The sequence below is a fragment of the Urocampus carinirostris genome, chromosome 13 (assembly GCF_059441175.1).
Source record: "Urocampus carinirostris isolate Australia breed hairy pipefish chromosome 13, RoL_Ucar_1.0, whole genome shotgun sequence".
Lineage (NCBI taxonomy): Eukaryota > Metazoa > Chordata > Actinopteri > Syngnathiformes > Syngnathidae > Urocampus > Urocampus carinirostris.
In genome coordinates this window covers 22,990,931-23,018,150 of record NC_142361.1, presented here as the reverse complement: position 1 = coordinate 23,018,150, position 27,220 = coordinate 22,990,931, and the positions used below count along the sequence as shown (strand labels likewise).

The following is a 27,220-nucleotide window of genomic DNA, read 5'->3' as shown; positions in this document are numbered from 1 at the left end:
AGATTAAAGACATTAAAATATCAAAATACAATATAGTAAGCACTACTCGTGTAATATACCTGCAAATGATTAAATAATAAAAATAAATATACATCAAAAACAGGGGTCTCAAACTTAATTTTCTTTGGGGCTCAGGGTGAGATGGGGCCAAATAAAATAAACGGTATTAGAGTAAATAAGCTCATAAATAAGTCAGTAAGGAAGAGGTAAATAGAACAATAGATTTCAGCACATATGTAATCAACCACATTTTCTGCACGAAATAACATCAACGAATAAAAAATAAGGATTTACATGACAATAAATGAATATTACTTTAATGTTTTTAAATTTAATATAAAAACATGGGGCTCACACAACAACCCCACAAATGGTCCACAGGCCGCAAGTTTCAAACCCCCTGATGTCAAGGAAAAATGGAATTTTGTTTACCTTTGAAGTGACTCGAGCTGGCCCAGCGGAGTAAGTGGGTGGATGCGGGCGGGGAATAGCAACAGCGTATTACAAAAGGAACTGATTTCAAAACTTACACTTGTGACCATTAAAAACATCCTTGCTTTAATTTAAGCCAAAACACATTTACCTGTACAGCCCTTAATCACAAAAAAATCTTTATCGCCTAATTTTTTTCATATAGTCCCTATCGTAGATTGGTTAAGGCCATACATTTTGGGAAAATAGCCATTCAAGTAACTACTTTGTATTTACTGATTATTGCAAGCTTTGGCTATCATATTTTTGATTCTCCCTTTTGCATCACTGCCAGCTTTGGGACCCCTTGCAGTACATGAAATACACTATTGTATTTATTGCATTAACTGGCAAAGCAAGTTAGGAGATTCTGAACTGGATGAAAAGAGAGAAAGACATAGTGGCAAGGAGTTCGGCTAATAGCATATTAGTATTTTCATGAGTCCATGATGCAAACTATTAGTAGACCAGTATTTCATATGAAAATGGCCAATAGCAGATAGGCATCTTGAATATTTAACTGAGTTTGAATTTGAGGTTTTTCAGCACTCAAAACAAGTTGTCGCATTATATAAGGCAGAAGTCTCAAACTCGCAGCCCCGGGGAATGATTACGCCCCCCTCGTGGATAGTTTGCCCCCCCACCTCTAATATGAAAGTTAAAGGGTTAGTGTGTATTATTTTCCCACTAAATGTCGCTGTATCCGGTCTTGCTACCAAAAAACGAGAGTTAAAAGCACAACGGAAGAATAATAATAATAATAATAATTTCCTTGTATTGTCATTCTGTGTAACAATGTACACAGAACGAAATGTCGATTGCACCTGACCCGTTGTAGCGAGCCGATGCAGCCGCAGCCAACAGAGGGCGCCGCCGACCACTTTTTAAGTCTTAGGAATGACTCGGCCGGGGCGCGAACCACCGACCTCCCAGTCTCAAAGCGGGCGCCTTACCATCTAGGCTACTGAGAAGACAACATATGGAGACTCAAAGTGATTGAAAAGCAGCTTACTTTCGAAAAGAAGGGGAATAAGAAAAGAAAAAATGGAAAGAAATAAAAAGAGAGAAAAAAAATAAGACAAAAGGCAAAACTCGAGAAAAAAAAAGGCAAAGAAAAAAATTGTAAGGAAAAAAGAAATAAAATTGCATATTTTGTCTTTATCACTCTTTAATTCCTTTCTTTTCTTTCTTTCTCTCAGTTCCCTGTTTTTTGCTTTGTTTTCCCCAACTTTTTTATTCCCGTTTTCCTTTTTTTTGGCCTTATTTATTCAGCCCTATTTTTTATACCTTTTGTTTAAAAAACAATCTTTTTCTTTCTTTTTGTCTTTCCTTGAGAGAGGCCCAGTATAAAAAACTAAAAAAGTGCTTTTTGCCCACTTTCAGTCACCGTAGTTTGTAGTCTTCCTTGGATTCATTATCGGTTGCACTACACATGACAGCGACATCTAGTGGACAAATATAAAATACTGCCCCTTCAAGAAAACCCCATTTGGCCCAACCTCACCCTAACCCCTGCTTCGGTGGCCCCAGACTCCGAATTTGAGACCTTTGATCTAAGGCCAGACACTTTCCCATGTCAACCTAGATTGACTTATCTACTCTATCAATGAATTTCACTCTTTGCTTTTTCTGGCATTGAGGTCATCAAAAATCAAAAACAGGATGAAGTCAGAGAAAACGCACAGCATAATCGGACAGATTGAATCAAATATGTCATCTGTAATCTGAAAATACTTGGGTCACATACAGTTTGATTTTTGATCTATTTTCAATCCAATTGTTTTGAAAATTTATGTATTCCGAAAAAAAGGGGAATATAAAAAGCAGTATGTTTTAGACCAGGGGCGTCAAACTCATTTTAATTTTGGGGCCACACAATAGAACAAACATTCAGTCGGGGGCCGTATTAGTAGATTATAGAGTAAGAGAAAAAGAGAGAAAGAAATAAGAGAAAGAGACTGAGAGAAAAGTAGATAGGGTGGGACAAAGAAAGAGACAGAGAGACAGAGACAGAGACAGAGAGAAACAAAAGAGATAAAAAGAGAAATAGTGAGGGAGGGGGGAAAAGAGAGCGAAAGAACGAAATCCAAAGAGAAATGAAATGAGAGAAAGAGAGAAAAGAGAAGGAGAGAAAGAGAGAAGGAGAAAGCAAGAGAGAGAGAGAAAGAGGGAAAAGAGAGAAAAGAAAAAAGAGAGAGGAAAAGAAGGTAAAAAGACACAAAGAGAAAGAAACAAAGAAGAACAAAGAAAGAGAAAAAGAGAGAGCGTAAAAGAAAGAGAGATAGAGAGAGAGAAAAAAATAGAAAAAAGTACAGCGTTTGTGAGAGGCACCTGGCTTTGGCAACATCAAGTGGACATATAATTATCATTATTATTTTATATTATACTTTTATTATATTTATTGTATTTTTAATTTTATTATTTGCTAATTCAACATCCATTTTGATTTTGACCTGGTCATCCTGAAAGGGGGATTACCTCTTGTGCAACTTTCTTTGTTTTCCTCATGTTGAGGTTTTTGAGTTTTTCTTTGCCCTCATGTAGGTTTTAGATCAGGGCATGGTGTCCTAATAGTCTCTACAGCCCTTTGGGACTTCTTGTGATGAAGGGTTATACAGATAAACATGATTTGACCTAACTAATCATGGGAATTACGGCTCTTTTTCTAGAAGCGGCTCTTCTAGCTTGGCTCATATAGAAGAGCCGACTCTTTTGTTCCCAAACGGCTCCATAGATTTTTTTAGTGATATATTATCAATAATAATACAACACACACCAAATTATTTAGTAATTAGTACAATTTCATATGTTTTGCAGGGGATCCCTGAAAATACATGGGATATAAATTGAAATATTCACGGATCTACAAAAAGCAAAAATAATAAGAAATAATTTGAGATTTTTACACACTTAACATAACATCGCTGAAAAAGAAGAACAGTAAAATATAAATTAAGAATATTAACTCTTCAGGGCTTTTAATAAATAATGAAATGCCCCAAAAAATAACTATTTGAAATTCTATTTTAACCAATTTAGACACAGATCTTCTGAAAAACACGCACAAAAATTAAAACAAATAAAACAAAAAGCAAGAAAAGATTGAATGCACTGAATATCAATATCATTAAAATGAGTCAAAATTTGGCTATTTTTTCTTCTTTTTGTACATACAGTACTTTCTTTCCTTTTGTTGTCTTCCGTACTGAACTCCATTATTACCCAACACCTATGGAGCCTTTTCCGTGTAAACAAGACTGACGTGTTGAAGCTGTGTGTGCATTGTTAAAGCAGAATGGCAGAATTCATGTCAGTTTATAGCAGTCCATTGACACAAAAAGATCATTGATCATACATAGGAAAAGCTCGAAATAGCACAGAGTGTGTGCAAGCAGCAAGATGGCAACTTCCTTGGCCTTAAAAGTGCTTGAAAAGTGCTCAAATGTGGCCTGAAAAAGGTGTTCAGACATCTGGTGGTCACATAAAAACCCCCACCCTTTTCGGCAAAAAAAGACTACTGAATATATATGTATTTCTATACATATTTTCGATCATCCGACGAATATTTCACCAGTTTGAAACTCGTAAAAAAATATCTCCTGAATGGATGTTATGAATGAAGGGTGGAGAAATTCCCCCCCGAGTGACAATAAGGTTCATTCTGTGTACTTGTACCCCGAAGGCAAGTCATTTCCTCGCAGTACAAGAACACAATACTGAATGGGGGCCGGCGGGGGTCCCAAACGCTTTATGTTACAAGTCAGGACAGAGCATTGACGTCAGTATGTGTGAAACTCATCGAATAGTGTCAGACGGTACAATGCACCACTTTGGGACCACAAAATGTTCTAGCTTTTGAAACCGAGAGCTACGTTTTTGTGACAGATTAGCGTGAAAAATGACCGGGATTATATTTAATTTCAAACCAAAAAGGTATCCTGTTGTTTCTATGTTACTAGACCGCAGGGGTCTCCAAAATTTTTGAAGCATCGAGCTACTTTTTGTTTGCGCAAAGGACACCCAGTTTGGCATATTTTTAAAAATTGCAACTTAGCTAGATGGCTCACTAAATAGCTAAGAAGGAAGAAGGGAAGCTAGCCTCAAAGCTAAGAGTACAAAGCTAAGTTGAGAGTAAAAAGACATCTAAACACCCAAATATAAAGCTAAAAAAAAGCTAGATCGCTAGCGAGAATGGAGGCCAACATTGAGCCGGATAAATATAACAAAAGTAAAATGTTAGCTAAATAGCATGCATAAATTGTAAAAAGCGAGCTAGATAGCTTGCTAATAAATACCTAAAACGGTAGGGGGAAAGTCAGCTACAAATCTAAAAAGGTAGTTTGACAATTTGCTATGAAGGTTAACAGGTAAAAAGCTAAAAAGGAGCTATATAGCTAGCTAATGGAGTAGATGGACATCTAGACATCCAGATAGGAAGCTAAAAACAAGGGTAGATAACTATCTAGATTGGAGGTCAACACTGAGCTTGATAACTAGCACAAAAGGTAAAATGTTAGCTAAATAGCATGCATAAATTGTAAAAAGCAAGCTAGATAGCTTGCTAAATAGCTAATAAGGTAGGAGGGAAGCTAGACACAAAGTTAAGAGAACAAAGATAAGTTGAGTTTACAAAGACATCTAAACATCCAGATATAAAACTGAAAAAAAAGCTAGCTAGAATGGAGGCCCACATAAAGCCGGATAAATATAACAAAAGTAAAAAGCGAGCTAGATAGCTTGCAGATAAATAGCTAAAACTGTAGGAGTAAAGCTAGCTACAAAGCTGAAAAGTTAGTTTGCTATAAAGGTTAACAGGTAAAAAGCTAAAAGAGAGCTAGATAGCTAGCTGTTAAAAAATACTTCTAAACATCCAGATAGAAAGCTAAAAACAAAGATAAATTGCTAGCTAGAAAGGAGGCCGACATTGAGCGATATAACTAGCACAAAGGTAAAATGTTAGCAAGATAGCATGCATAAATTGTAAAAAGCTAGCTAGATAGCTTGCTAAACAGCTAAGCAGGGCACCAGGTTGGAGACCCTTGCTATAATATAATCCGGTTCTAATTATTAGAAGTAGGCAGGGTTCATTGCCAAATTCAAGCCCTCTTTAAAGGCCATTTTCCAATTTTTCGTACCATCAAAATAAAAGTATTCGTGTGAATATTGTATTTTGCAGAGCCACAAATATTTTTTGCATTTTACAGTGTTTATGATATTTTTAATCTATGATTTTTAGATCTTGAGTATATTGTGAATATATTTGTTTTTGAGACAAATCTCTCCCTATATTGCCTGAAATGACGGTAATAAGTAACTTACATTTTCAGTTGCAGGAAGTTCTTCCCATTACAATTCACCACTAAGAAACGCTACTTTAATTTTTTGCATGGCTCTTGATAAATATCCGTAATTGATACGTAATCCTTACACTAATACACAGTTCATAGTGCCCATAGGTCTAGAATGTCCCCATCCCCTTGGGCGTGACCCATAGGGGGCGATGACGCTCTATAGGACAATGCCGTCCAAGCTAATGCCAGCGCAAGTTTATATCGAGGGAAGAAGAAATACAATGGCAAAGCCAAGCCACCAGTGAGAAGTGTCGGTGTCATTTTATAAAGCTGACTTGTTGAGAAACATGGCAACAATTTCAAGCATTTACAAGCTCTTCACCCGAAGTTTAAACACAACATTGAAATACAAGCATTTCCAATGATTTTAAGCACTCGTACGAACCCTCAGTTGGGTCAAAATAGCCTAAATTTCCTTGAAAATGACAATGATTCTGGGGAGCTTTTTTTCCCCAGTCTGTTCAGGTGTTTTTACCTTATTTCCTGGTGATCGTTGCTTAGCAACACTGCAAAAACAGATTAAAAAATAATAAAATGTAAAATAAAATCCATAATCAATCTTTCCTGACTGGTGAAATAGTTATTGAGTTTTTTTTCTTGCATGATTATATATTGTTTCTCTTTAAAGGGACAGTGCACTTTGTGCATTTAGTGCCACCTAATTGTACAAAAAAACTAGTAAAAATAATCACATAAAAAAAACCATTGATTTGAATACTAGGCAAAAATACATAACTCATCATACTAATGTTATTTTTCATAATCCTAATTCGAGAAATTTGTATTTTTTTTACGTAGTGGAATCCATACCTAGTAGTCCGCCATGTTTGTCTGACGTCTTTCTGCTTTCTGTGGCACTGGTGTTTGCATTAGACAACACTGCCATCTAGAGGTCAAATATTACATAAATATTTTATAAATCCTTAAAATAGACACCAAATAACTGCTCGTTTTTATTACTAAGATTAGAAAAAAACGTACCTTGGAATGAGATGCCATAGTGTATTTTTGGAAACATGATATCTGAAACAAGAATTTTATGCCCTTAGAGCAGGGAACACCATTTTTTTAAGAAAGAGATATATATATGTGTTTTTTTACTGATTAGCCAGTTTGATCTGGATTCCTTAAATAACAACGTATCATGTTATTACTATGTTATTACCAGATTTTTCATTAGTAGGATTAAAATCAATCAACGACCAAAAAGTCATGTCAGTTAAAAAGAACATTTCCTAGAAAATCTCAATGGCCCATCACTGATGAGCAGGCTACCCAGGTGTTCTTAGGGGGGCTACCTGGTGTCCTCGCCATAGAGTATTGCTCTCCCGGCAGAGTGTTGACCAAAAGTACAGTATCAATTAATTGGATTGGGATATATGGTAGAGCCGGGGTCTCCAACCTGCCGCCCACAAGCACTCAGGTGCCCCCGGAGGACAGCTAGTGTGCCCGCAGACTTGTTTGGAAATACACTACCAGTGCTGAAGTCATTGTGATTTTCTAGTAAAAGCGTTTTTCTTTCTTTCTTTCTTTTTTCTTCTTTTTCTTTCTTTTCTTTCTTTTTTCCTTTTCTTTCTCTCTTTCTTTATTACTGTCTTTTTTTATTTCAATCTTTCTTCCTTCCTTTCTTTTGTTCCTTTCTTTCTTTCTTTCTATCTTCCTCTCTTTCTCTCTTTTACTCATTAGCTTTCTTTCTCAGTTTCTCTCTCCCTCTCTTCCTCTCTCCCTTTCTGTCTGTCTTGCTTCTTTTTCTTTCTTTCTTTTTCTATATATCTATCTTCCTCTTTTCCTTCCTTCCTTTCTTTCTTTCTCCCTTTCTTTCTCTCTTTCTTTCTTTATCTTTTCCTCTCTCTTACTCATTCTCTTTGGTTCTTCATTTCTCTCTCTCTCCCACTCTCTCTCTCCCATTCTGTGTCTGTCTGTGTGTTTGTCTGTCTGTCTTTCTTTCTTTTTCTTCTTTCTTTTTTCTATATTTTTATCTTTTTTCCTTCCTCTCTTTCTTTATCTTTCTTCCTTCTTTTTTTCCATATGATTTCTATGTTCCTCTCTTTATCTCTCTCTTTTACTCTGTGTCTTTCTTTTCACCCTTCTTTCTCCATGTCTCTCTCTCTCTTTCTCTCGCTTGCTCTTTTTTCTCTCTTATTTTCTCTCTCTCTCTTTCTCTCCTTTTCTCTTATCCCTCTCACTCTCTTTCCCTTTCCATATCTCTTTTTTTTTCTCTCTCTTTCTTTCTGTATGTCTATTTTTCTACTTCTAAAAATTAACTGGGTGATAACATTGTAACAACATCGTAAGTAGCCCAAGATAAGTTGCTCATTTAGAAATCTATCTCAAACCGGGTGCCCTTCGCACTACGAAGAAGCGCAAATGAGCTCCATTCTTGAAATAAGTTGGAGAGCCCTGCGGTGGAGCCTATTCGGGTACTCGACCCGTTTTGTCCCTCGTCCTGTTTTGGGTCTTTCTGGGCCTTGATCCAAACCAGAGTTTCCCCTGGCTAACCCAGAAGGAGAAGGCGGGCACTTCCTTGCCATGACTGTGCCTGACATGTGTGAGCGCACGGGGGTGCACACCCACTCAATATCTCGCCATCTTGCGGGAAATGGAAACTGTAATTTGCTGTGCAAATCTTACATTTTGGAATCAGTTCTGGGGTGGGGATCGCAGGGTGAGATTGCTGTATAGCGGGGGAAACAAACCTATGGTAATTAGATCATGCATTCCCACCCCAAACTACCCCAAATAATTAAATAGTACATAGTACAACTACTCATGTGTTATCTATAATAGATGTGTAACATACGTAAGGGTTTTGTAATCGTAAGACACTGCGTTTTTCAAGGATTTATAGTTCCATGTTTTTTTTCCCTTTGTTATTGAGTGATGGAGTGTTTGGCCAACCAGAATTGTCGCAGTTCGGGTTTTAAACGGTGCTAACCAGTCAGAGCCAAGTTTTAACGGCACTAGCCAATAAGGGCAAGGCAAAGTTTGCAAGCAGCACACTATACGGCACATCCACCATGTGTCAGCAGACACTAACAAAGCTCCCCAGAAGAGGGCGCTGTTTTCTCAAGGTTATAGCTTGTCATTAAGATTGAGTACTCGTTAAAAAAAAGCAAAACTAGCACAGACATTGCACTTTTCTTTTAAAATCGAAAATCTGATCGGAATTGCAATACTGGTCCGAAAGATTTCTATTAGGTTTTTTTCTAAAATCATGCAGCCATATTCGTACACATGCCTAAATGATATGTATATATACATGTAAAAGAAACATGAAATCGTATTTACCTACGGTGTGATATGAGCTGAACTGGCTGAGTGGAGTAGCAGGTGGATGCAGGCGGTGGGGTGGGGGGTGCGGTGTGGCGGATTAAAAAATAAACTGATTTTAAACCTTCTACTTGTGAGGATTTCCAAGCTTTTTTTATGGTCCGATTGGTTACGGCCTTGCAATTTAGTCGTGATATATATTATTTTACTTATTTTAATTATATTCCTTTTACTTTATTATGGTTTTATTTTGGATACTGCTGGAAGTGTGAATTTCCCTATGGGGATGAATAAAGTATCTATCTATCTATCTATCTATCTATCTATCTATCTATCTATCTATCTATCTATCTATCTATCTATCTATCTATCTATCTATCTATCTATCTATCTATCTATCTATCTATCTATCTATCTATCTATCTATCTATCTATCTATCTATCTATCTATCTATCTATCTATCTATCTATCTATCTATCTATCTATCTATCTATCTATCTATCTATCTATCTATCTATCTATCTATCTATCTATCTATCTATCTATCTATCTATCTATCTATCTATCTATCTATCTGATATATGTGCCTTCTTTGTATTTCTCAATTATCACAAGCTTTGTTTCCATGGTTAGCATGTTTTTGCTTCTCCTTTTTAGCATTGCAACAAACGCATAGCGAATAAATACATTACAAAAAAATACAGTATTTTATAACCACTGGATTTTTCAAACCTCATGAGATTTTAAACAAAGAGAAAGGCATTGTGGGAGGTACTTGAGGCAGTATCTTATCGGCATTTTCATGATGCCGCGACTGCTCTTCCTAATAAGCTCTATCAAGTAGCAGCAAATAAGTGAGCTGTGTTCACACCCACAACAGCGCAAAGAAATTGATATATCGACGGTCCGATTAGTGTCAGTAAAAATGCCAATACTCTGTCCAACCCGCCTCAGAACAAATTTCCGCTCCTCATGAAGAAAATCTGCTTTACTAAAATATTAATTAAGTATATATCGCCTTTTCAGCGCTTAATTTGTCATTTTTGTAAAAGAGTAAAGAAGAGTAAATAGTTTAGTTGCTGTAAAAGAAGCTGTGATCAGGAGTGCACAAGCAGGGACTATAGTGAACGTGTAGTGAACATGATTGGGTGAGTGTGTCAGGACCAGAACAGAAACAGTACCCAATCGCGTTGCGTTTCTCGCAAGTTTTATTGAAGGAAAGAGGAAGGGCTGCGCCCACGATCCGGTGTTCGCTGGACGCGGGAAGCAAGTCGCTCTTGTACTCGGATTGTGATCCCAACACTGAAGTGGATCTTCCGTAGTGAGCGATGGCGTTGACAGGGACGGGAAAACGGGCCGGTAGGAACTGGGAAAGCAAGGCGTGGTCGGGGTCGGAAACGAGTCGTAAGCCAGAAACGGGAGAGTAGACGTAGTCGGGGACAATAAGAGGTCGTAAGCCGGGACGGGAGAGCAGACGTGGGTCATAGCCGGAGACAGACGGGAGCAAAAACGGGACAGGTGAGAGTCAGGGTCGAAAAAGACTTGCCCATTATTCACTGAGGTTCGCAGACGGACTGACAACAGGGGACATACAAAACTGGGTTCAAGCGGGCACAGCTGAGTCACATCAGTAATCATGACAGAGTGATTGTAATTTCTTGACAGGATTTTCGGTAAATGGTGCCTGTTATATGACATTATTTTCAATTTTAACACTTTCATTACAGGAATTACTTTTGATATTCATGTATTATTGTGAAATTGTAGGACGAATTTAACCCTCTTTTCGTCTTCGGGTCAAAATGACTCACCTTTTTTGGTTAAAAAAAACATTATTTATATTATAATTTAACTAACTTTAAAGGTTCTGACTGTCCTTAGATTGGTCCCAACACTCGAAACAAAAGAGATGTTTTCTTGATTCACATTTTCATGTAAGCTGTATAAAAAGTACAAAGTTGGTCCTTGAAATTAAGACAACAAGGAGGGTTAAAATCACAAAATCCATCAACTAAAAGCCCCTGTTTCCATAGTTTGTTCAGCTTAACAGTGCTCCCTAGCGGTGTTGGGGTGAATCGCAGTTTCTTGTTGAGGTCTGTGAATACAAATTGCACTGTTATTTGCACCATAAAGTTATATTTAACGGTGATTCATTATATTGTAGAATCTCACAAAATGCCCCGATTACGACCTTTAAACTACATCAACAACTCACACAAGGTGGCGCTAGAGAATAGTCAATAAGTATTAGAAAAATGTTCTACTTTAGAAATGCTTTAAAACTGTTATATTTTATTTTAATGTTTTATAGAATGCAAAAAAAGTGTGTCTGAAATGAAATATAGGTCTTTATTGGATCCATTTTTCCATAAACGAGCATAGCTGACGTCATAATTGGCAAAGCCAAGCGTTGACGTCATCCTCCTCACCTCTGATTCATCTTCCTTTCATTGGGATGCTGATGAGGGCTGCCCTCCCCCTTGAAACTCTCCCCTGAGAGGGCTATTTTCCACTCCGCCCCCCCTTCCCTTCATTTTTTGCCGAAGGTCCTCCTATCGTTTCCTTTCAAGGCCCGTGATTAATTTCTATCTCAAGATGAGTGCTCGTCTTCTGACGCTTTCGTGACGTCACACACTTGACTTTAACAAGGAGGAATATCAATATGAAATAGTGATAAATAAAGTAAATACATGACAAGAAACAAATATAAATACTGTAGAGCAAAAATAAAAAGAGAACTAAAATGATATTTACATGATTTGAATGCACACAATGCATTAGAAAATGTTTTATAAAAAATACGTTTTTTATGGATTCGATTGTATCCTGATACTAAGGTGCTGATTCCATTTATATCACGAGTCTTGATAAATGAGTACTGTGATTCTGTCATGTACCAGAACCGGATCAGGACCCAAATGCGTGGCGTTTTTCACACAAGCGTTTTATTTAACGGGAAATGGGGAGTCATGCACTATAGGCAGCTAGTCTGGCGTGAAATGATAGGAAGCCAGAGGCCGATGAGATCGATACCAATTGCCCGAGTTGTTATCGGACAGATGCGGTCGATACCGGGCAGGAAGGGACAGACAGGATAGATAATTAAACAAGATATCGAAAATAAACTGGACAAACTAGACAGGAACGAAAACTGGAGAGAATAATAAACAGGACAAAAATAGATGGGAACAATACCGGACAGGGAATACCATCAGGAAACAGGACCGCGTCAAAACCCACGTATTGTGGGGCAGAGGTTCGTTCACGGACTGACAACTGGGGATTGACAGGACTGGGTTTAAGTAGGGACAGAGAGCCGTTTAGAGCCCGCAGCGGTTGGCGCTAAATGAGCAGGCACAGGTGATTCCAATCGGCAATCATGACAGATTCAATATAATTGACAATTGCAATTAAATTTTATTTCCTAAAAAATAAGCAACAAGCAATTTTCGATATCCTGATCCGTTATCTATCCTGTCTGTCACTTCCTGTCCGGAATCGACCCCATCTGTCCAACATAAACTCGGACAATGGGAATCAGTCTCGTCGGTCTTTGGCTAACGTGCAAGACTCCCCATTTCCCGTAAAATATAGGCTTGTGTGCGAACGTCACGCGATTGGGTCCTGTATCTGTTCTGGTTCTGACACAAAAGAAATCAGGGTCGTGAAAAAAAAGTGTTAAGTGTTTAAAGTGTTAATAACATGCGCTAATATGGTTATACAATACAAAAGCAGCATAAACCAAATTCCCAGAGAAAAGGGGTGATTCTGCTTTGTGCCCCGACATATCTTCAGTCTCATGGTGCGATTATGCCTCATGGCCTCGAAATTGCTACAAGAGTCTGTAGCGGAGAAAATGAAAAACGAGAAGAAACAAGATGAAGGTCATGCGTCGCTTGCCGGTAGTCAACGTTAAAATAAAAAAGCTCATTCTGGTGTCCAGTGTTCCCTCTAAGCTGCGCGCGTGCGCAATTGCGCACTGCTCGCACATTTTCAGCGCACAAGGAAATCTAGCCAGCGCACAAAAATGAGAGCTCAAAATTACTAATTAAGAAGCGACTTAAGTCAAAGTTACAGTGCATGAAGGTGAAAATACACGGGTTCCCCTGACGTTGTGTCCTAAATGCGGTATTTTAAAGTCGAGTCGAAGGTGAACGAAGTTGAAAAGTAAAGTCAGTAGAGTTTGTCGAGAACCGGGTTCTTTGGCTCGGCTCACTAAAAGGAACCGGCTCTTTCTAGTCCTAACAGCTCTTCAGGTTGTTTTTGCTTCTTTAATCCCAACATGACCAAATATTATGTAAAATTATGCACAAAATAACTTAGAGGAATATGGGAATAGAACAAAAAAGAAAAAAATACCAAAATGAAAAAGTAGTAAAAAGCTGAGAAAAAAAGAAACAAAAGGAAGAGAAAAAAGAAGGAAAAATTTAGAAAAAAGCAAGAGAAAATGAAAAGAAAGAAATGTAGGAAAAAAGTAAACAGAGAACAAAAAGAAAAAAGTAACAGCTCGGGAAAAATAAACACAATGAGATTTTTTTAAAAGGAATTAAAAAAAAAAGTAGAAAAAAATCACGGGAAAAAAAGACAATTGTGTTGCATTCAAATAATTTCCAATTATATCAAGTGAATCTTGTTGCCAACATTGTACTTCCACTAAAAATGTGATTAAGTACAGTTCTGTATCTTACAACCGACAAAATAAGCCCCCCAAAATGTTAATATTATGCGACAACATATATCAGGAAATCAAAAGAAATGGATATCTTGTGAAAGAATTGTAAGAACAAATGATGTTTGTAGGCCGTACAACCTTTGCAATAGTACATGAGTCAATTCATTCAAAAGAGAAAAATAATTTTGCATTGCCGGATACTCAGCAAAATGTAACTTGATGTCAAGTTTTGGACATGTTTGATACTGATTTAGTTGCCACACTTGGGATTGCCGTTGCTCACTGTTGTTTCAAGCGTTGCTCACGGACTTTGTGTGAACGCTCAGACCCGTGGAAAATTACAGGGAACATTGCTTGTGTCCGTATTTCCACACCCATTTGGCGCACTGTTTTAAAGGGCGCACTCTCCTTGGTTTGAATTATTTTTTGTCGGCTCATATTGCCTATTAGATGCGAGTCTCACATCATAAAGCATTTGTGCTTGAAAGTCCTTGAAAAGTGCTTGAATTTGGCCATTAAAAGGTGTACGAACCCTGCAGCAGATTGAGGGGTAAAGCGTTTTGGGTTTTCTTTTTTCATTTCTATTTTTTGTGGTTTGGTGACGTCAACGAGGCAAACGAGCACACTTGAAGCGCGTGCTCGTCGCCGTGGTCGTCTTCTTCTCTAATTGCACATCCCCAAAAAAATCTAGGTCACAATTGAGCGCTAATAGAAACGCGCATGATTTTTATTGAGGATGCCTATGACGTTGATTGTGTTTTTGGGGGGTGCATTATGAAGCCTATTCTGAAGAGAACGGATTTGTCATGCTTAGTTCATTAGTTTACAGTAAGGCTGCAAGAACAAATCGATAAGAATGGATTAAACCCGGTTATTAAAAGCGTGTTACGGGATTCATGAGCCACCCAGAACGTTAAATCAATGCAAAAGAGTGCATTGGATCTCGTAGTGAAGTGGTAGGGTTGTAGTACCACTTTGGTCCGGCAGAGGACACCTTGACACAGTTTTTATTAAAGTATCCAACTCTTTTTGTAATTGTTATTTGTTGAACATCATCATTACAAACAAAATTGAAACAAGTCAAAGTGTAACAAATTCAAGGTAGTAGAAAGTGAAAGCGAAAAATATATGAAAATAAATTAATAAAATATAGAAGAATAGAATAGAAGAATAAAATGGAAAGATGTTGAAAAGATCTTAAAAAGAAAAATAATGGTGATGACTTGTGTTTCTCAACAAGGAGATTCTTATGCATGATATATCATTTGCACTTATTCAAAGATTTAACCAAAAATAAAACAAAGTCGTTGACAATATTTTAAAAAGAGGCTTTACATGTTTGATATTTTTAACAGATAAAGATTATGCTACTTATAAAAATTAATGTATTGCTCTTTCTTCATTTTTTTGCATATATCCAAATCTGGGGTCTCAAACTCAATGAAGTTGGGGCCGGCTGACACTAGGATCCAAGTGAGGTTGGGCCAAATGGTTTTTATTTCACAAAAACAGCGCTGATAAAAACATTTAATTGTCTTAAAGGGACAGTGTTTTATATCTGTCCACTGGATGTCGCAGTAATGTGTAAACACAAAATAAGTCTGAGGAAAGTGTGCAAAAGGCAGCCTTTTTATTCCAATTTTACAAAGTCTTTAAAAAAAAGACAAAAAGAAGGGAGTGAGATGTTTCTTTAAGAAAGGAATTGAAAATGGAGAAGAAGAATTGAGAAAAAGAGCCAAAACTACGAAAATGAGAATAAAAGGAAAAGTAGGGGGAAAGAGAGCAAAAAAGGAAATTGAAATAAAAGAAAGACAATGGGAAAGGAAGAAGAAAGGAACTAAAGACAAGAAAAAAATGCAATTTTCTCTTTTTTCTTTTCTTTTTTAAAATTTGTATTTCTTTTTATTTTTTTGCTTTTTCTTCTCAAGGTTTCTTCTTTTTTTCCTTGCCCTCATGTAGGTTTTAGATCAGGGGATGGTGTCATAATAGTCTGTGGTTTGCAATAACCCCTGGTCTGTGAAGCACTTTAAGACTCATTGTGATGAAGGGCTGGATAAATAAACATGACTTGACTCGACTTGACTAAGGTTTTTGAGTTTTTACTTGCCCTCATGTAGGTTTTAGATCAGTGGATGGTGCCATAATAGTCTGTAGTTTGCAATAATCTGTGGTCTGTGCAGCCTTTGAGACTCCCTGTGATTAAGATATGTTTAAATGAAGATAATTAGTTGCATGGCGTTTTGCTCCCACACACTCCCATAAGTAAATATCCAACCAATTCTTTTCAATAGATATGATATATATTATAATAATAAAACGCAAAAACTGAGGTCATTCAAAGGTGTATCATGCAAGCGTTTGCGTAACCACATAAATTTCACCGAGAGTGTCAGCGGGCGAAATTAGTTGCATCTCTGACGTGTAAAGCTTGAAACCCGGATGTTGCTGCAAGTAGCGTTAACAGCATCTTCTGCCGCCCCCCCCCCCCCCACTCCTCCCCCTTTTCTCTGACTTCATTTCCTCTGGCTCTGACGCAGATATCCCCCTCTTACGCCCCACTTATACATCTCCCAGCCCCTGCATGCATCTCTCATCTTTTCCCCCTCATTTAAACCTATTTCTTTTTTTTGTTTTTTAATGTATACGCCAAACCCTAACTCCATTTACTTGCATGATGACCACATAGAGTCTGTGTTTTTTGCGAATTTATCACTCAAAGAAGGTTTCAGATGATCAAACCAATTTTAATATCACACAGAGACAACCCAAGGAAATATAAATTCAATTTTGAAATGTTGATTTTATTCATTATGGCACAAAATGACAAAACCTTTCCTATGTAAATAAGTTATTGCCCCCTGAACTTCATAGAGAGTTGGGCCACCAATGGCAGTGATAACAGAAACGAAACGTTTACAATAATTGGCGATAAGTCTTTTACAACGCTTTGCAGAAATTTTGGCCCATTCTTCTTTGCAAAATGGTTAACAATCTGCCATATTAGAGGGTTTTTCTAGCCTGAAGTATCCGTTTAAGATCACACCACATCATCTCATTTGGATTTAAATACGAACTTTATCTTGGTCACTCCAGAACCTTCATTTTTTTTTTTTTTTTTTTTGCCAGTTGTACTTGCTGGTGTGTTTTGGATCGTTATTCTGCTGCGTGATCCAAATGGGCTTGAGTTTGAAGGCAAAAACTGATGGCCGGATGTTCTCCTCCAGGATCTTCTGGAAACACCAGAATTCATTAATCCGTCAACCACAGGAGAAGTGGTCCTGGTCTTGAGGCAGCAAAGCAACCCCAGACCATCACACTGCCGCCACCGTGCTTTACTTTTGGCATCATGTTTTTTTTTTGTCAAATTCCGTGCCATTTTTACATGATTTCTGGACCAGAAATGAAAACAGCACCCAATTGCGTAATGTTTACCACAAGTTTTATTGAAGGAAAAAGGAAGGTCTGCGCCCACGATTCGGTGTTCACTGGACGCGGGAAGCAAGTCGCTCTTGTACTCAGATTGTGATCCGATCACGGAAGTGGATCTTCCGTAGCGAGCGATGGCGGTGTCAGGGATGGAAAAACTGGTCGGTAGCCGGGACTGGGAGAGCAGACGTGGTCCGGATCAAAAACGGGTCGTAAGTCGGGACGGGAGAGCAGACATGGTCCGGATCAAAAACGGGTCGTAAGTCGGGACGGGAGAGCAGACGTGATCGCGATCAAAATGGGTCGTAGCCGGAGACCAACGGGAGCAAAAACGGGACAGGCGGGAGTCAGGGTTGAAAAAAAGCTTGCCTTGTAAAAACAGAGGTTCGCAGACGGACTGACGACAGGGCTGGGTTTAAATAAGGACAGGGAGCCAATCAGAGCCCGTAGGGGTTGGCGCCAAATGAGCGGGCACAGTTGATTCACATCGTTAATCATGACACATGAGATGTAACAGGCTGCACACTTATCAAAAACTTCAATATTTGACTCAGCAGTTAACAGAATGTTTCTCCCAAAATTATTGAGGATAATCAAGATGCTTTATGGGAAATCTAAAGCGACACTTTCTGGTCTTTTGTGACAGCAGTCGTTTTCGTCTGGGAATGCTCCCATCGATGTCATTTTTTGCCAGTGTCTTTCTTATAGTAGTGTAATGAACCTTAAATAAAGCCAGCGAGGCCTGCAGTTCCTTAGATGTTTTTCAAGGCTCTTTTGCAACCTCTTGGATAAGCCGTCGTGGCACTTTTGGGCTAATCTTTGTTGGTCAACCACTCCTGTGAAGGTTTGCCACGGTTCCTAGTTTTGTCCATTTGTGGATAACGGCTCTGAGAGTGGTTTGCTGGAGCCCTACTTCCTTGGAAATGGATTTTTGACATTTTCCAGGGTAATACAGTAGATTTCAATCACCTTCGTCTGGAATTTCTTTGGACCGGGGCATGTCAATTGTGTTCCTGAGATTTTGTAGCTTACTTCATTCTGTCCAACAGATTCAATTTGCGTAATTTTCTTGAGTCACCAAAAGTGGTATCATACATTTAGAGTGTGGCCTTAGGATTCAAACTCAGCTTTCCCAAAACTGTGGTTAGTCACAGTTACTTTGAGATTTAAGAAAGGGAGGAGTTACTTTTTTACATAATGCCAGATAAGCCTAGAATTTTTTGAGCCTTATTAAATGGAATCAACATTTCAAAACTGCATTCTGTGTACCCCCTCGGATGGGTCTGGCCTTGATGCGGCGAGGGGGCTTGCGTGTTCCAGTGACCCTGGAGAGCGATACCGTCGGGAGCTTGCTCCTGGTAGGGTCACCCATGGCGGGCCGGTCTCCGGGGTAGGTTCCAGACAAACAAAGACCCCAGCGTGTCGGTACGCTGTGAGGTGGCAGCCCCACCAACCGACTATCCTGCGGAGGGCTAACAACTCACCCAGGAGAAACACACTTTGTTACGAAACTGACCAGAGAAAGAAGCCGGACTGACCAACACGGTAACGGACCCCAGCCTGCCCCCGACCAACGAGTACGGATCGATCTTCGTCATAAGACCCGTGTCGCCACCTGGAATGTCCAGACACTCCTTCGCCCCGGAGCTGCCACCCTGCTGTCCCGAGAGCTCTGTCGCTATAACATCACCATGGCAGGGCTCTGTGAAGTACGATGGCAAGGCAATGGTGAAACAACAGCTGGCAACCATTGGAGTACCTGGAGTATGCTGACGACACCATCATTCTCAGCACTTCCTACAGCCAGCTGAGAGACGCTCTGGGCATTTACAGCGAAGAGGCAGCGCGGCTTGGCCTGCAAGTGAGTTGGACGAAAACCAAGTTCATGTATGTCGGTGATGGACCAGATCCACCTCCCATCCAAATTGGTAGCGACATCGTAGAGCCTGTCAAGAGCTTTGTATATCTGGGGTCCATGGTGACAGACAATGGGGACCTAAAACCAGAGATTCTCCGCAGAAGAGCCCTGGCAGCATCTGCTCTGCAGTCTCTCTGGAAACCACTCTGGCGGCACCAGACCATCGCACGCAAGACGAAGCTCCGCATTTACAACCTCGCCGTACTCCCTATCCTGCTTTATGGCTCAGAAACATGGCCCCTGAACGACACCCTGGCCACAAGAATCGATGGTTTTGATAGCAGGGCTCTCAGAACCATCGAGAACATCAGGTGGCCCCAGCGAGTCTCCAATAAAGAGCTCAGAGCCCGCACGTGCCAGCCCCAAGCATCTTCCTTGGTCGCACAACGCCGCACCCGCTGGTTTGGCCATGTCCTTCGTCTACCACCAGACCATCCGACACGAGCCATTCTCCAGTTTGACCCAAAGGCCGCAGGCTGGAGACGACCACGAGGGAAACCCCGCACTCGATGGCTCGACGTCGTTGCGGGCGACCTCCAACAACACGGAGTTGCCGTAGAGGATGCAGAACAGCTGGCACAAGACCGCCAGCATTGGAAAAACCTGGTTCATCTGGTCGGCTCAACGCACAGGGACGGGACCCCCCGACCTTCGCTGGAGCAATAAGTAAGTAAGTATTCTGTGTTTCCATGGATTGCGCCTGTGTGATATTAATTGATTGGTTTGTGTGGGGTACATATAAAAAAAACACGAAATTCAAGAAGGGGCAAATACTTTTTCACAGCGCTGTATGCTTCCAAATTGCAAACACGTTCCTCATTTCTCATCGTGTTGCTATAGACATGAACAAGGTATTTACAAAAGGGGGGAAAAACACTTCAAAAGCATACTTAAGCTCTCCGGAAATTTAAGGAAGGTACCCCTGTCTAAGATGATTATGTCTCCGTATGCATTACATCGTGGTCGCATACATTTGGGGTATGACCCCCACAGAGAAGTTAGCCGCCATTATCCTCTTTGGTTTCCCCTAAAAGGCAACCCTTTGCTTCATCACTCGGTTTCTTCTTGATGCTTCATGTTGTATTGATTAAATCGAGAATGACCTGGAAGGCGCCACAATTTTGGGGTCATTGAACTATGTAATCTTACTTTTTTTCAGGCTCTAATCATTATCAGTACCAGTGATTGAGTAGTCCCCAATACCTCTGCCAGTGCAGAGTTAATACTCATACTTAAAGATAAGATCATAACTTTCCCCACTAAAGCAATGACATATCATTTAAAGAGGCAGTGTGCAATAATTTACCACTAGAGGTCTTAGTATTTTAGCTTAGCACAAGAGCTGCAGTTACTACACAAAAGAAGAAATCTCTTGCTGTATCGTGATTTATTTTAGCAGTTTCACTACTTCAGATTTTCATCGTTCATTGAGTTCTGCGTTCTGATTGGCTAAACAGTCGCCCCGCCCCTTTTCTGCCTGTGTCTGCTTGCGCGTCAATAACGTTGCGGTTTCTAAAACACATGTCAACAAAACGCCCTGGAACCAAACTTGTGAAAATCAACAGGAAGAAGGGATTTGTTCAGAAAAGTTAGTCATTTAACATCTGCCATTTATTCGGCAGTAGCTCGCACGTATCCGTCCCCGCCACTTGAACGAGGCGCTCTGATTTCCATTAACCTAAATGATGTACTTATCTCACGTTTGTCCTAATGGATCACAACGCGCGGTGACGTGCATTGACGTCACGGTGAGACCATCCGCAATGCGGTCGCATGCAAATGTCTGCAAAACGGAGCTCTTCTTCGCCTTCTTTGCAGACAAACCGAGGGCCCGGCTTAAGATGCGCGGCTGGCTTGTCGAGCTAGTTACGAGGCAAGCTGTGAAGATGTGCATAGCTCCCTCAGCCCCCCCAGGGACCCTATATTTTCACGGGCCTGCCTCTGACGTCAATGCGCCGGCTGTCCTGTGGATTGTCAGAACAGACTATTCAGTTGGGGGGGAAGGGACTGCAAGTCTCTGCAGCGTGCATGCATTCGTGTGTGTCGCTAAATGGGACTTTGTGTGTTTTTCATGTTCCTATGCTTGCTCGTGATCTGTAAATGTTTCACTCGCATCTCGGGTAGTAAGGAGGGGGAAACGGCTTCTATATCCTTGAATTGGAAAGGGAACTCAAGACTACATGTGGTTGCCAGAAGGGGGGTGTGCGTTAGGGCTGCAACTAAAGACGATTAGTCATTGGTCGATTAATCGGATAATTATGATTGTTTTTTCTTTATTTTAGCATGAACTTGATTTAATTGTTGCAAAAGATAATACAAACAAGAAAATTGGAACAAAGAAAAATGAAAACACTGTAAATTATTTCCTACCGTACAAAAGTTAAACATAAAAAATAGTGTGACCTGAATGATAAACATTAAATGATTGTAAACTTTAACGCAATGCCAATGATTTTTGTTATGAAATAAAATGTATTTTTAGTAGTTTCACCAGGAAGTAGCCTCCTAGACTTGGTGCATTGAAAGACCAGAAACAGTTGGAATTCTCAAACTCGAAGAAAAAGCAATGGCATATTTTAGAATTGGGGGGTGGGTGTGTGGTTAGCACGCAGCCCCACGGAGCGGAGGTTCAGCGTTCAAGTCCAGCTACTGCAGCCTCCCTGTTTGGAGTTTGCATGTTCACCCCGTGCAGGTTAATTAGCCGGTCCAAATGGTCCCTAGATGTGAATGAGCGAAAGAGTTGTCTGTCTGAGTTGTGTGCCCTGTGACTGTCTGGCAACCAGTTCAGGGTGTCCCCTGCCCACTGTCTGAAGATGACTGGGATGGGCTCCATCACCCCCGCGACCCTACTGAGGATAAGCGGTAATGAATATTTTAGAATAGATTAAAAGAATTTTAGGGTTTTAATATGTGCAGCATATAAGATCGCCATATTTAGGTTGAAAGTGGTTCTTTGATAATGCTATCACAATTTCTAACTTTATTGTACGAAGTTAGTATAAATATTTGAAACAATCAAAGAATTTGAACAAATCAACATTTTCAATACAAAAATTAACATTGCTTCATTCATTTTCGCCTTTTGGCGTTTTTAATGGTAAGTTCTTATAAACTAATACAATAAAATATGAAGATATTTAAAGTATTTTTTTCGAATGCGATAACTGGATAAACAAACTAAAATTTGAAGGTACAAAGGTAATTTAATGAGATGGAATTCTTAGATGAGTAACTGTTTTTAGTGAAGAACTGGGACTTGAATATGACCAGAAATTACCTCAAATTATTCAAAAGGGTATGCTACCTTTAAATAAATGATACATAATAATCTTTGGAGTCTGGATTGCAGATTTGCATGCATTCTGGGGTCTCATTAGATTACAGAGTCCCATCAACTTCTACAATAATAAATGGATCCCCAATAAACATGATTTGGGTGGGTTGGGGGCTAGGAGATAAAAGATTCAAGATTCAAAGTGTTTATTGTCATATGCGCAGTAAAGAAACACAATTCCCTGCACAATGAAATCTTATTTTGCGGTCCACACAGTTGACGGCGTGGTAAAACTAAGAAACTATATGGATGTATATGCTATTCTAAACTAAAATAGAAAAAGACCAGATCTCTATCAAACTTGACAATTTTTCTCCGGTTCCTCCTTTAGTTCCAAATGTTACACTAAGGGGTTCAAATGTGTGAACAACGGCTTATTTCTAGAGACGCCAGGAGACAGAAGTTGTACCTAACAGGAGAACGTCTGTTTGCGAAAAAGCCCAAAGGACAGACCGTTTTATCATAGCCGCCCAAACAAAAGATATACTGTGGCTTGATGATGTCATAACAGCATTACATAGGGAAACAAAACGAATGTACTAGCCCAAGAATCTTGTTAGAGCCGTGGTTAAAAAAGGTTTGACCGGAGGGGGGCCATTGTGGCGTCCCTTGTGATCTCCCACATTTCCCCTTTAGGTTATTCACCCAGAACCGTTTCGCATAAGATTATCAACGGACAGTCACGATCTTGGCAGGGAGGATTTTAAAGCATTTGTTTTTCTATTTTTATCCAAACGAATGAGATGCCTTCAGACCACTTTTCGTTCAGTCTATGAGAGTTTTTCTTAATGGTTTTAAAAATCTGGTTATTTTAAGTATTGTGTTTCGGAAAAAAATATTTGACCTCCACTCGTTTTTTTTTATTCCCCACTTAAAATTAAGCAACAAAACTCAATATCAGAAAAGTATATTTTAAGAATAATGACAAAAATGCAGTTTTAGAATGGGGAATTTCATTCGTTGAATATCAAATAAACTAGAAAACTTACACAATGACTGTCTCAGGAAATCTAAATATGTTGATAAAGTTATTCGTTTTCTGTCATGCAATTGAAAAAAAACCCAATATACATATCTTGCATTCTGAATTCATAACAATCAACTAAAATATTGCAAGTTTTATTGTTTAAATATTGCTGATTATGGCTAAAATGCAAATGTCCCATCAATATTAGAATACAGACGCTCTCCTACTTACGACCATTCGACTTACGAAAAACGGTATTTACGGGATGTCGAACAATATCCGGACATTGCTGTGAGTTGGATTTTGTATCATATGCACTGTTTTTCCAACCAGAGGACATTACTGTAGTGCTACTTTCTGCCACTACCGGCGTGTGGCGCTGTGAGAGGTCACCCAGCATCTACCCCGGAGAAGAAATCCGCTTCCTCTCCTAAGTTCGAGTGTAAACATCTCCAGCGCGCTAAGAACTTTGACATTTTCATTGTTTAATATCTACTGCACCCATTCATTTCGTTGGTGTAAACTGTAAAGAAGAGGCAAGCCGTTTCATTTGAAAAGAAATTGGAATAAGAAAGCTTGATGCGGTTGAGAAAATGGTCAAAACGAATTTTTTGGGCACTTTTTACTACGGAGGAGGAAGTTGCCTAACTTCTAAACCTCGTCTTCCAAAAGTAAGTTAAACTTCTCTTTTTCTATCTTTATAGAGCGTACAAAACAATCCAGGTTCCTTCTACAAGCCTTAAACATACTTTTATAAACCTTAAACATACAAAATATAGCACTGAAGCAACTTACAAACAAATTCAACTTACAAACGATCATCCGGAACCCATGTTCTTCGTAATAAGAGCAGCGTCTGTATCAAGATAAAGTATATTAGTAGGCTGTAAGCCATAATTCGCTTTGACTTACCACCAAACATTTGAGATCTGAGCGCTAGAGGACAGCTAAAACAGAATAAGTCAATTGGGAAAATGTCTTATTTAAATAATGAACACAGTGGGTAATTCAAACTCATTCCACTGTGCAAGCGAAAAGTGGAACAATGCATATTAGATTATTAAAGTAAGAAAGGTTAATGATGCCAACTATCCAACAATAATTTACAAAGCTAACAATTAAAATGAAAACTTGATTCTATGAGGTTTTCGAGTTACGAAGCCCTTATTATCTGCTTTGACTTACATACAACATTTTTTTTAGATACGAGCCCTAGAGGGCGCCAATCACACAATAACTCAGTTTGTCAAAGCCTTGTAAACGTTTATACTCAAAAATTAAACAGAAAATATTTGTTGTATAAATTCAGACCATTTCACTTTATTTAATACAAAGACTTAATTATTATACGGTATTACTGTACTTATATGTATTTTTATCTAGTATTATACTTGTTTATTATATAAATTATGCCTAGCTAATCATTACAGGGTAAACTTGATTTGATGAATTTTCGAGTGACGAAGCTATTGTCTGCTTTGACTTACAACAAAAATTTGAGATAAGAGCGCTAGAGGCGTGCCACATCGCAATAACTCAATTCGCCAAACCTTTGACAAAAAGACATTCGCATTGAATCGTGAGCGAGCGAAAATGGGCACAATGCGTCAGCGAGAATTATAATGTTTCTAGAGTACGTGACCTCTGAATGGAGCAGCTGCTGGAGAGTGTAGGAATGCTAATGATTGATAGCGCACGCGCTGACGTAAGCCGCCGCCACCGCTAACACCGCTAACACCTTCCTATCCGACTCTCGATAGGATCAGAATGTAGCGCTGCCGCACAAGAGCTTTATGCTGGATCATGTTGCACTCATCGCTAATAAGTCAAGTGCGCATCTTTGAACCCTGGTTAGATAAGGAGAGCTTTGGTGTATCAACGACCGGTCATTTTTCAGTGATGAGAAAAATCGGCTTTTATATTTCTTATTTGTCTATAGGGCGCATTTTTTTTAACCTAAAATAGAGCGCAAAATTTATACACGATGTTTTACGTTACTGTATCATTTGAAAAATATCGCCGACCTCAATCTCAAAGCATTGACTGCAACGGGAATTGAACCCGGGTTGCGGCGGTGAAAGCACCGAATCCTGACCCTTAGATCACCAGTATTGTCCATGATACACCAAAAGGCCTTGGGTTTTATCTCGTTATCACACTGTTTTTAGTCAGGGTACCAGTGACAAATGTTGGAGAATGGATAAAACAAACAGAAAGATATAAATAAACGCAAAAAGCGCGAAGAGGGAGAAACGACTCGACTTTGAAGGACATTAAGTATCTCATTTTCATCTTATTAGCTGCACCGCTTATCCTCAATAGGGTCGCGGGGGTGCTAGAGCCCATCCCAGCAATCATCGGGCAGTTGGCAGGGGACACCCTGAACTGGTTGCCAGCCAATCGCAGGTCGCACAGGGACAGACAACTTGCTCGCACATTCACACCTAGGAACAATTTGGACCGGCCAATCCACCTGAAATGCATGTCTTTGGAATGTGGGAGGAAACCGGAGTGCCTGGAGGAAACCCACGCAAGCACGGGGAGAACATACAAACTCCGCACAGGAAGTCCGGTAGCTGGATTTGAACCCACACAGGAGGTTCCCAAGACCTTAGAACTGTGCCTGCAGACGCGCTAACCACTGTGCCGCCGTGCTGCCCGACATGAAGTATATACATGGTAATTTTCATGTTGTGTTTATACTTGACATTTTCAAGAAATGATTATAATCACACGTATTCGACAACATTTGTCGTTTACAATGATTAGTTCAGATGAGAAAAAGTTAAAACAAATTTTAGACCGATTTTTATTGTAAAAAATACAGGCGCATATTATACGGTCTACAGTAGAGGTTTATTCATCTTGACTCATAAGGTTTTCTTCAATAAGATTCAACACATCCGTGAAGGGATTTGTAATGACCATATAAATATGTGAAATGTCAAAGATCTGGAATTTATAGATGCGCCGGATTGTGGTTGTCCGCTCTTTTTTTCCTGTATTGGTGATTTGTCACTCGATAATCTTATGTAGTGAGTATGACCGACTACTTGCCTGTTTGACCCACTTTTGGGCCAGTTGGGGCCCGCCAACAGGATGAATCTGGCTTGAGAGGCAAGGCAGAGAGAAGCTCAAGAGAAAAATAAGTCATAATATGAGCTACTGTTTTCAATGAAGCTAGGCGCCACCCCAAAGCAATTGGAGCTGTATTTCCTTTTTTCTCTCTCTCTCTCTTTGTCACTCTTTCTGTCTTTCCTTCTTTGTTTACATCAATATCCCACTTTTTCATTCTCTTTTTTTTTCCTCTTTCTGTTTTCCTTCTTTCTTTCTCTCTTTTTTCCCCTTTTCGGTCCTTCTCATTTTCTTTTACCCCTTTTCTCTTTTTTCTCTTTTCCTCTTCTCTCTTTCCTCTTTTGTCTGTCTCTTTCTTTCTCTCTCTCCTTTTTGCTCTTCTTTTTTCTTTCTCTCTCCATTTCTCTCTCCCCTGTCTTTCTTTCTTTCTTTTTTTTCTTTAATTCTTTCTTTCTTTTTTCTTTCCTTCTTTCTTTCTTTCTTTCTTTCTTTCTTACTTTCTCTCTATCTTTCTCTCTCTTTTAATCACTCCCTCTTTTATGTGCCTCTCTCTCTCATTTTATCTTCCTCTCTTTATTTCTCTCTCTCTCTACCTCCCTTTCTTTTTTCTTCCTATCATGTTTTTCCCCTTTTTGGTCCTGCTCATTTTCTTTTACCTCTCTTCTATTCTTTCTCTTTTCCTCTTCTCTCTTTCCTCCTTTGTCTGTCTCTTTCTTTCTCTCTCTCCTTTTTGCT

General features: G+C 39.3%; 1 protein-coding gene across 1 annotated transcript in view; it reads left to right on the top strand.

Annotated features, from left to right (window-relative positions):
- The window catches only part of pde10a (phosphodiesterase 10A), a 101,162-nt gene that overhangs the window by 527 nt on the left and 73,415 nt on the right, over window positions 1-27,220 (top strand). The window lies entirely within an intron of this gene.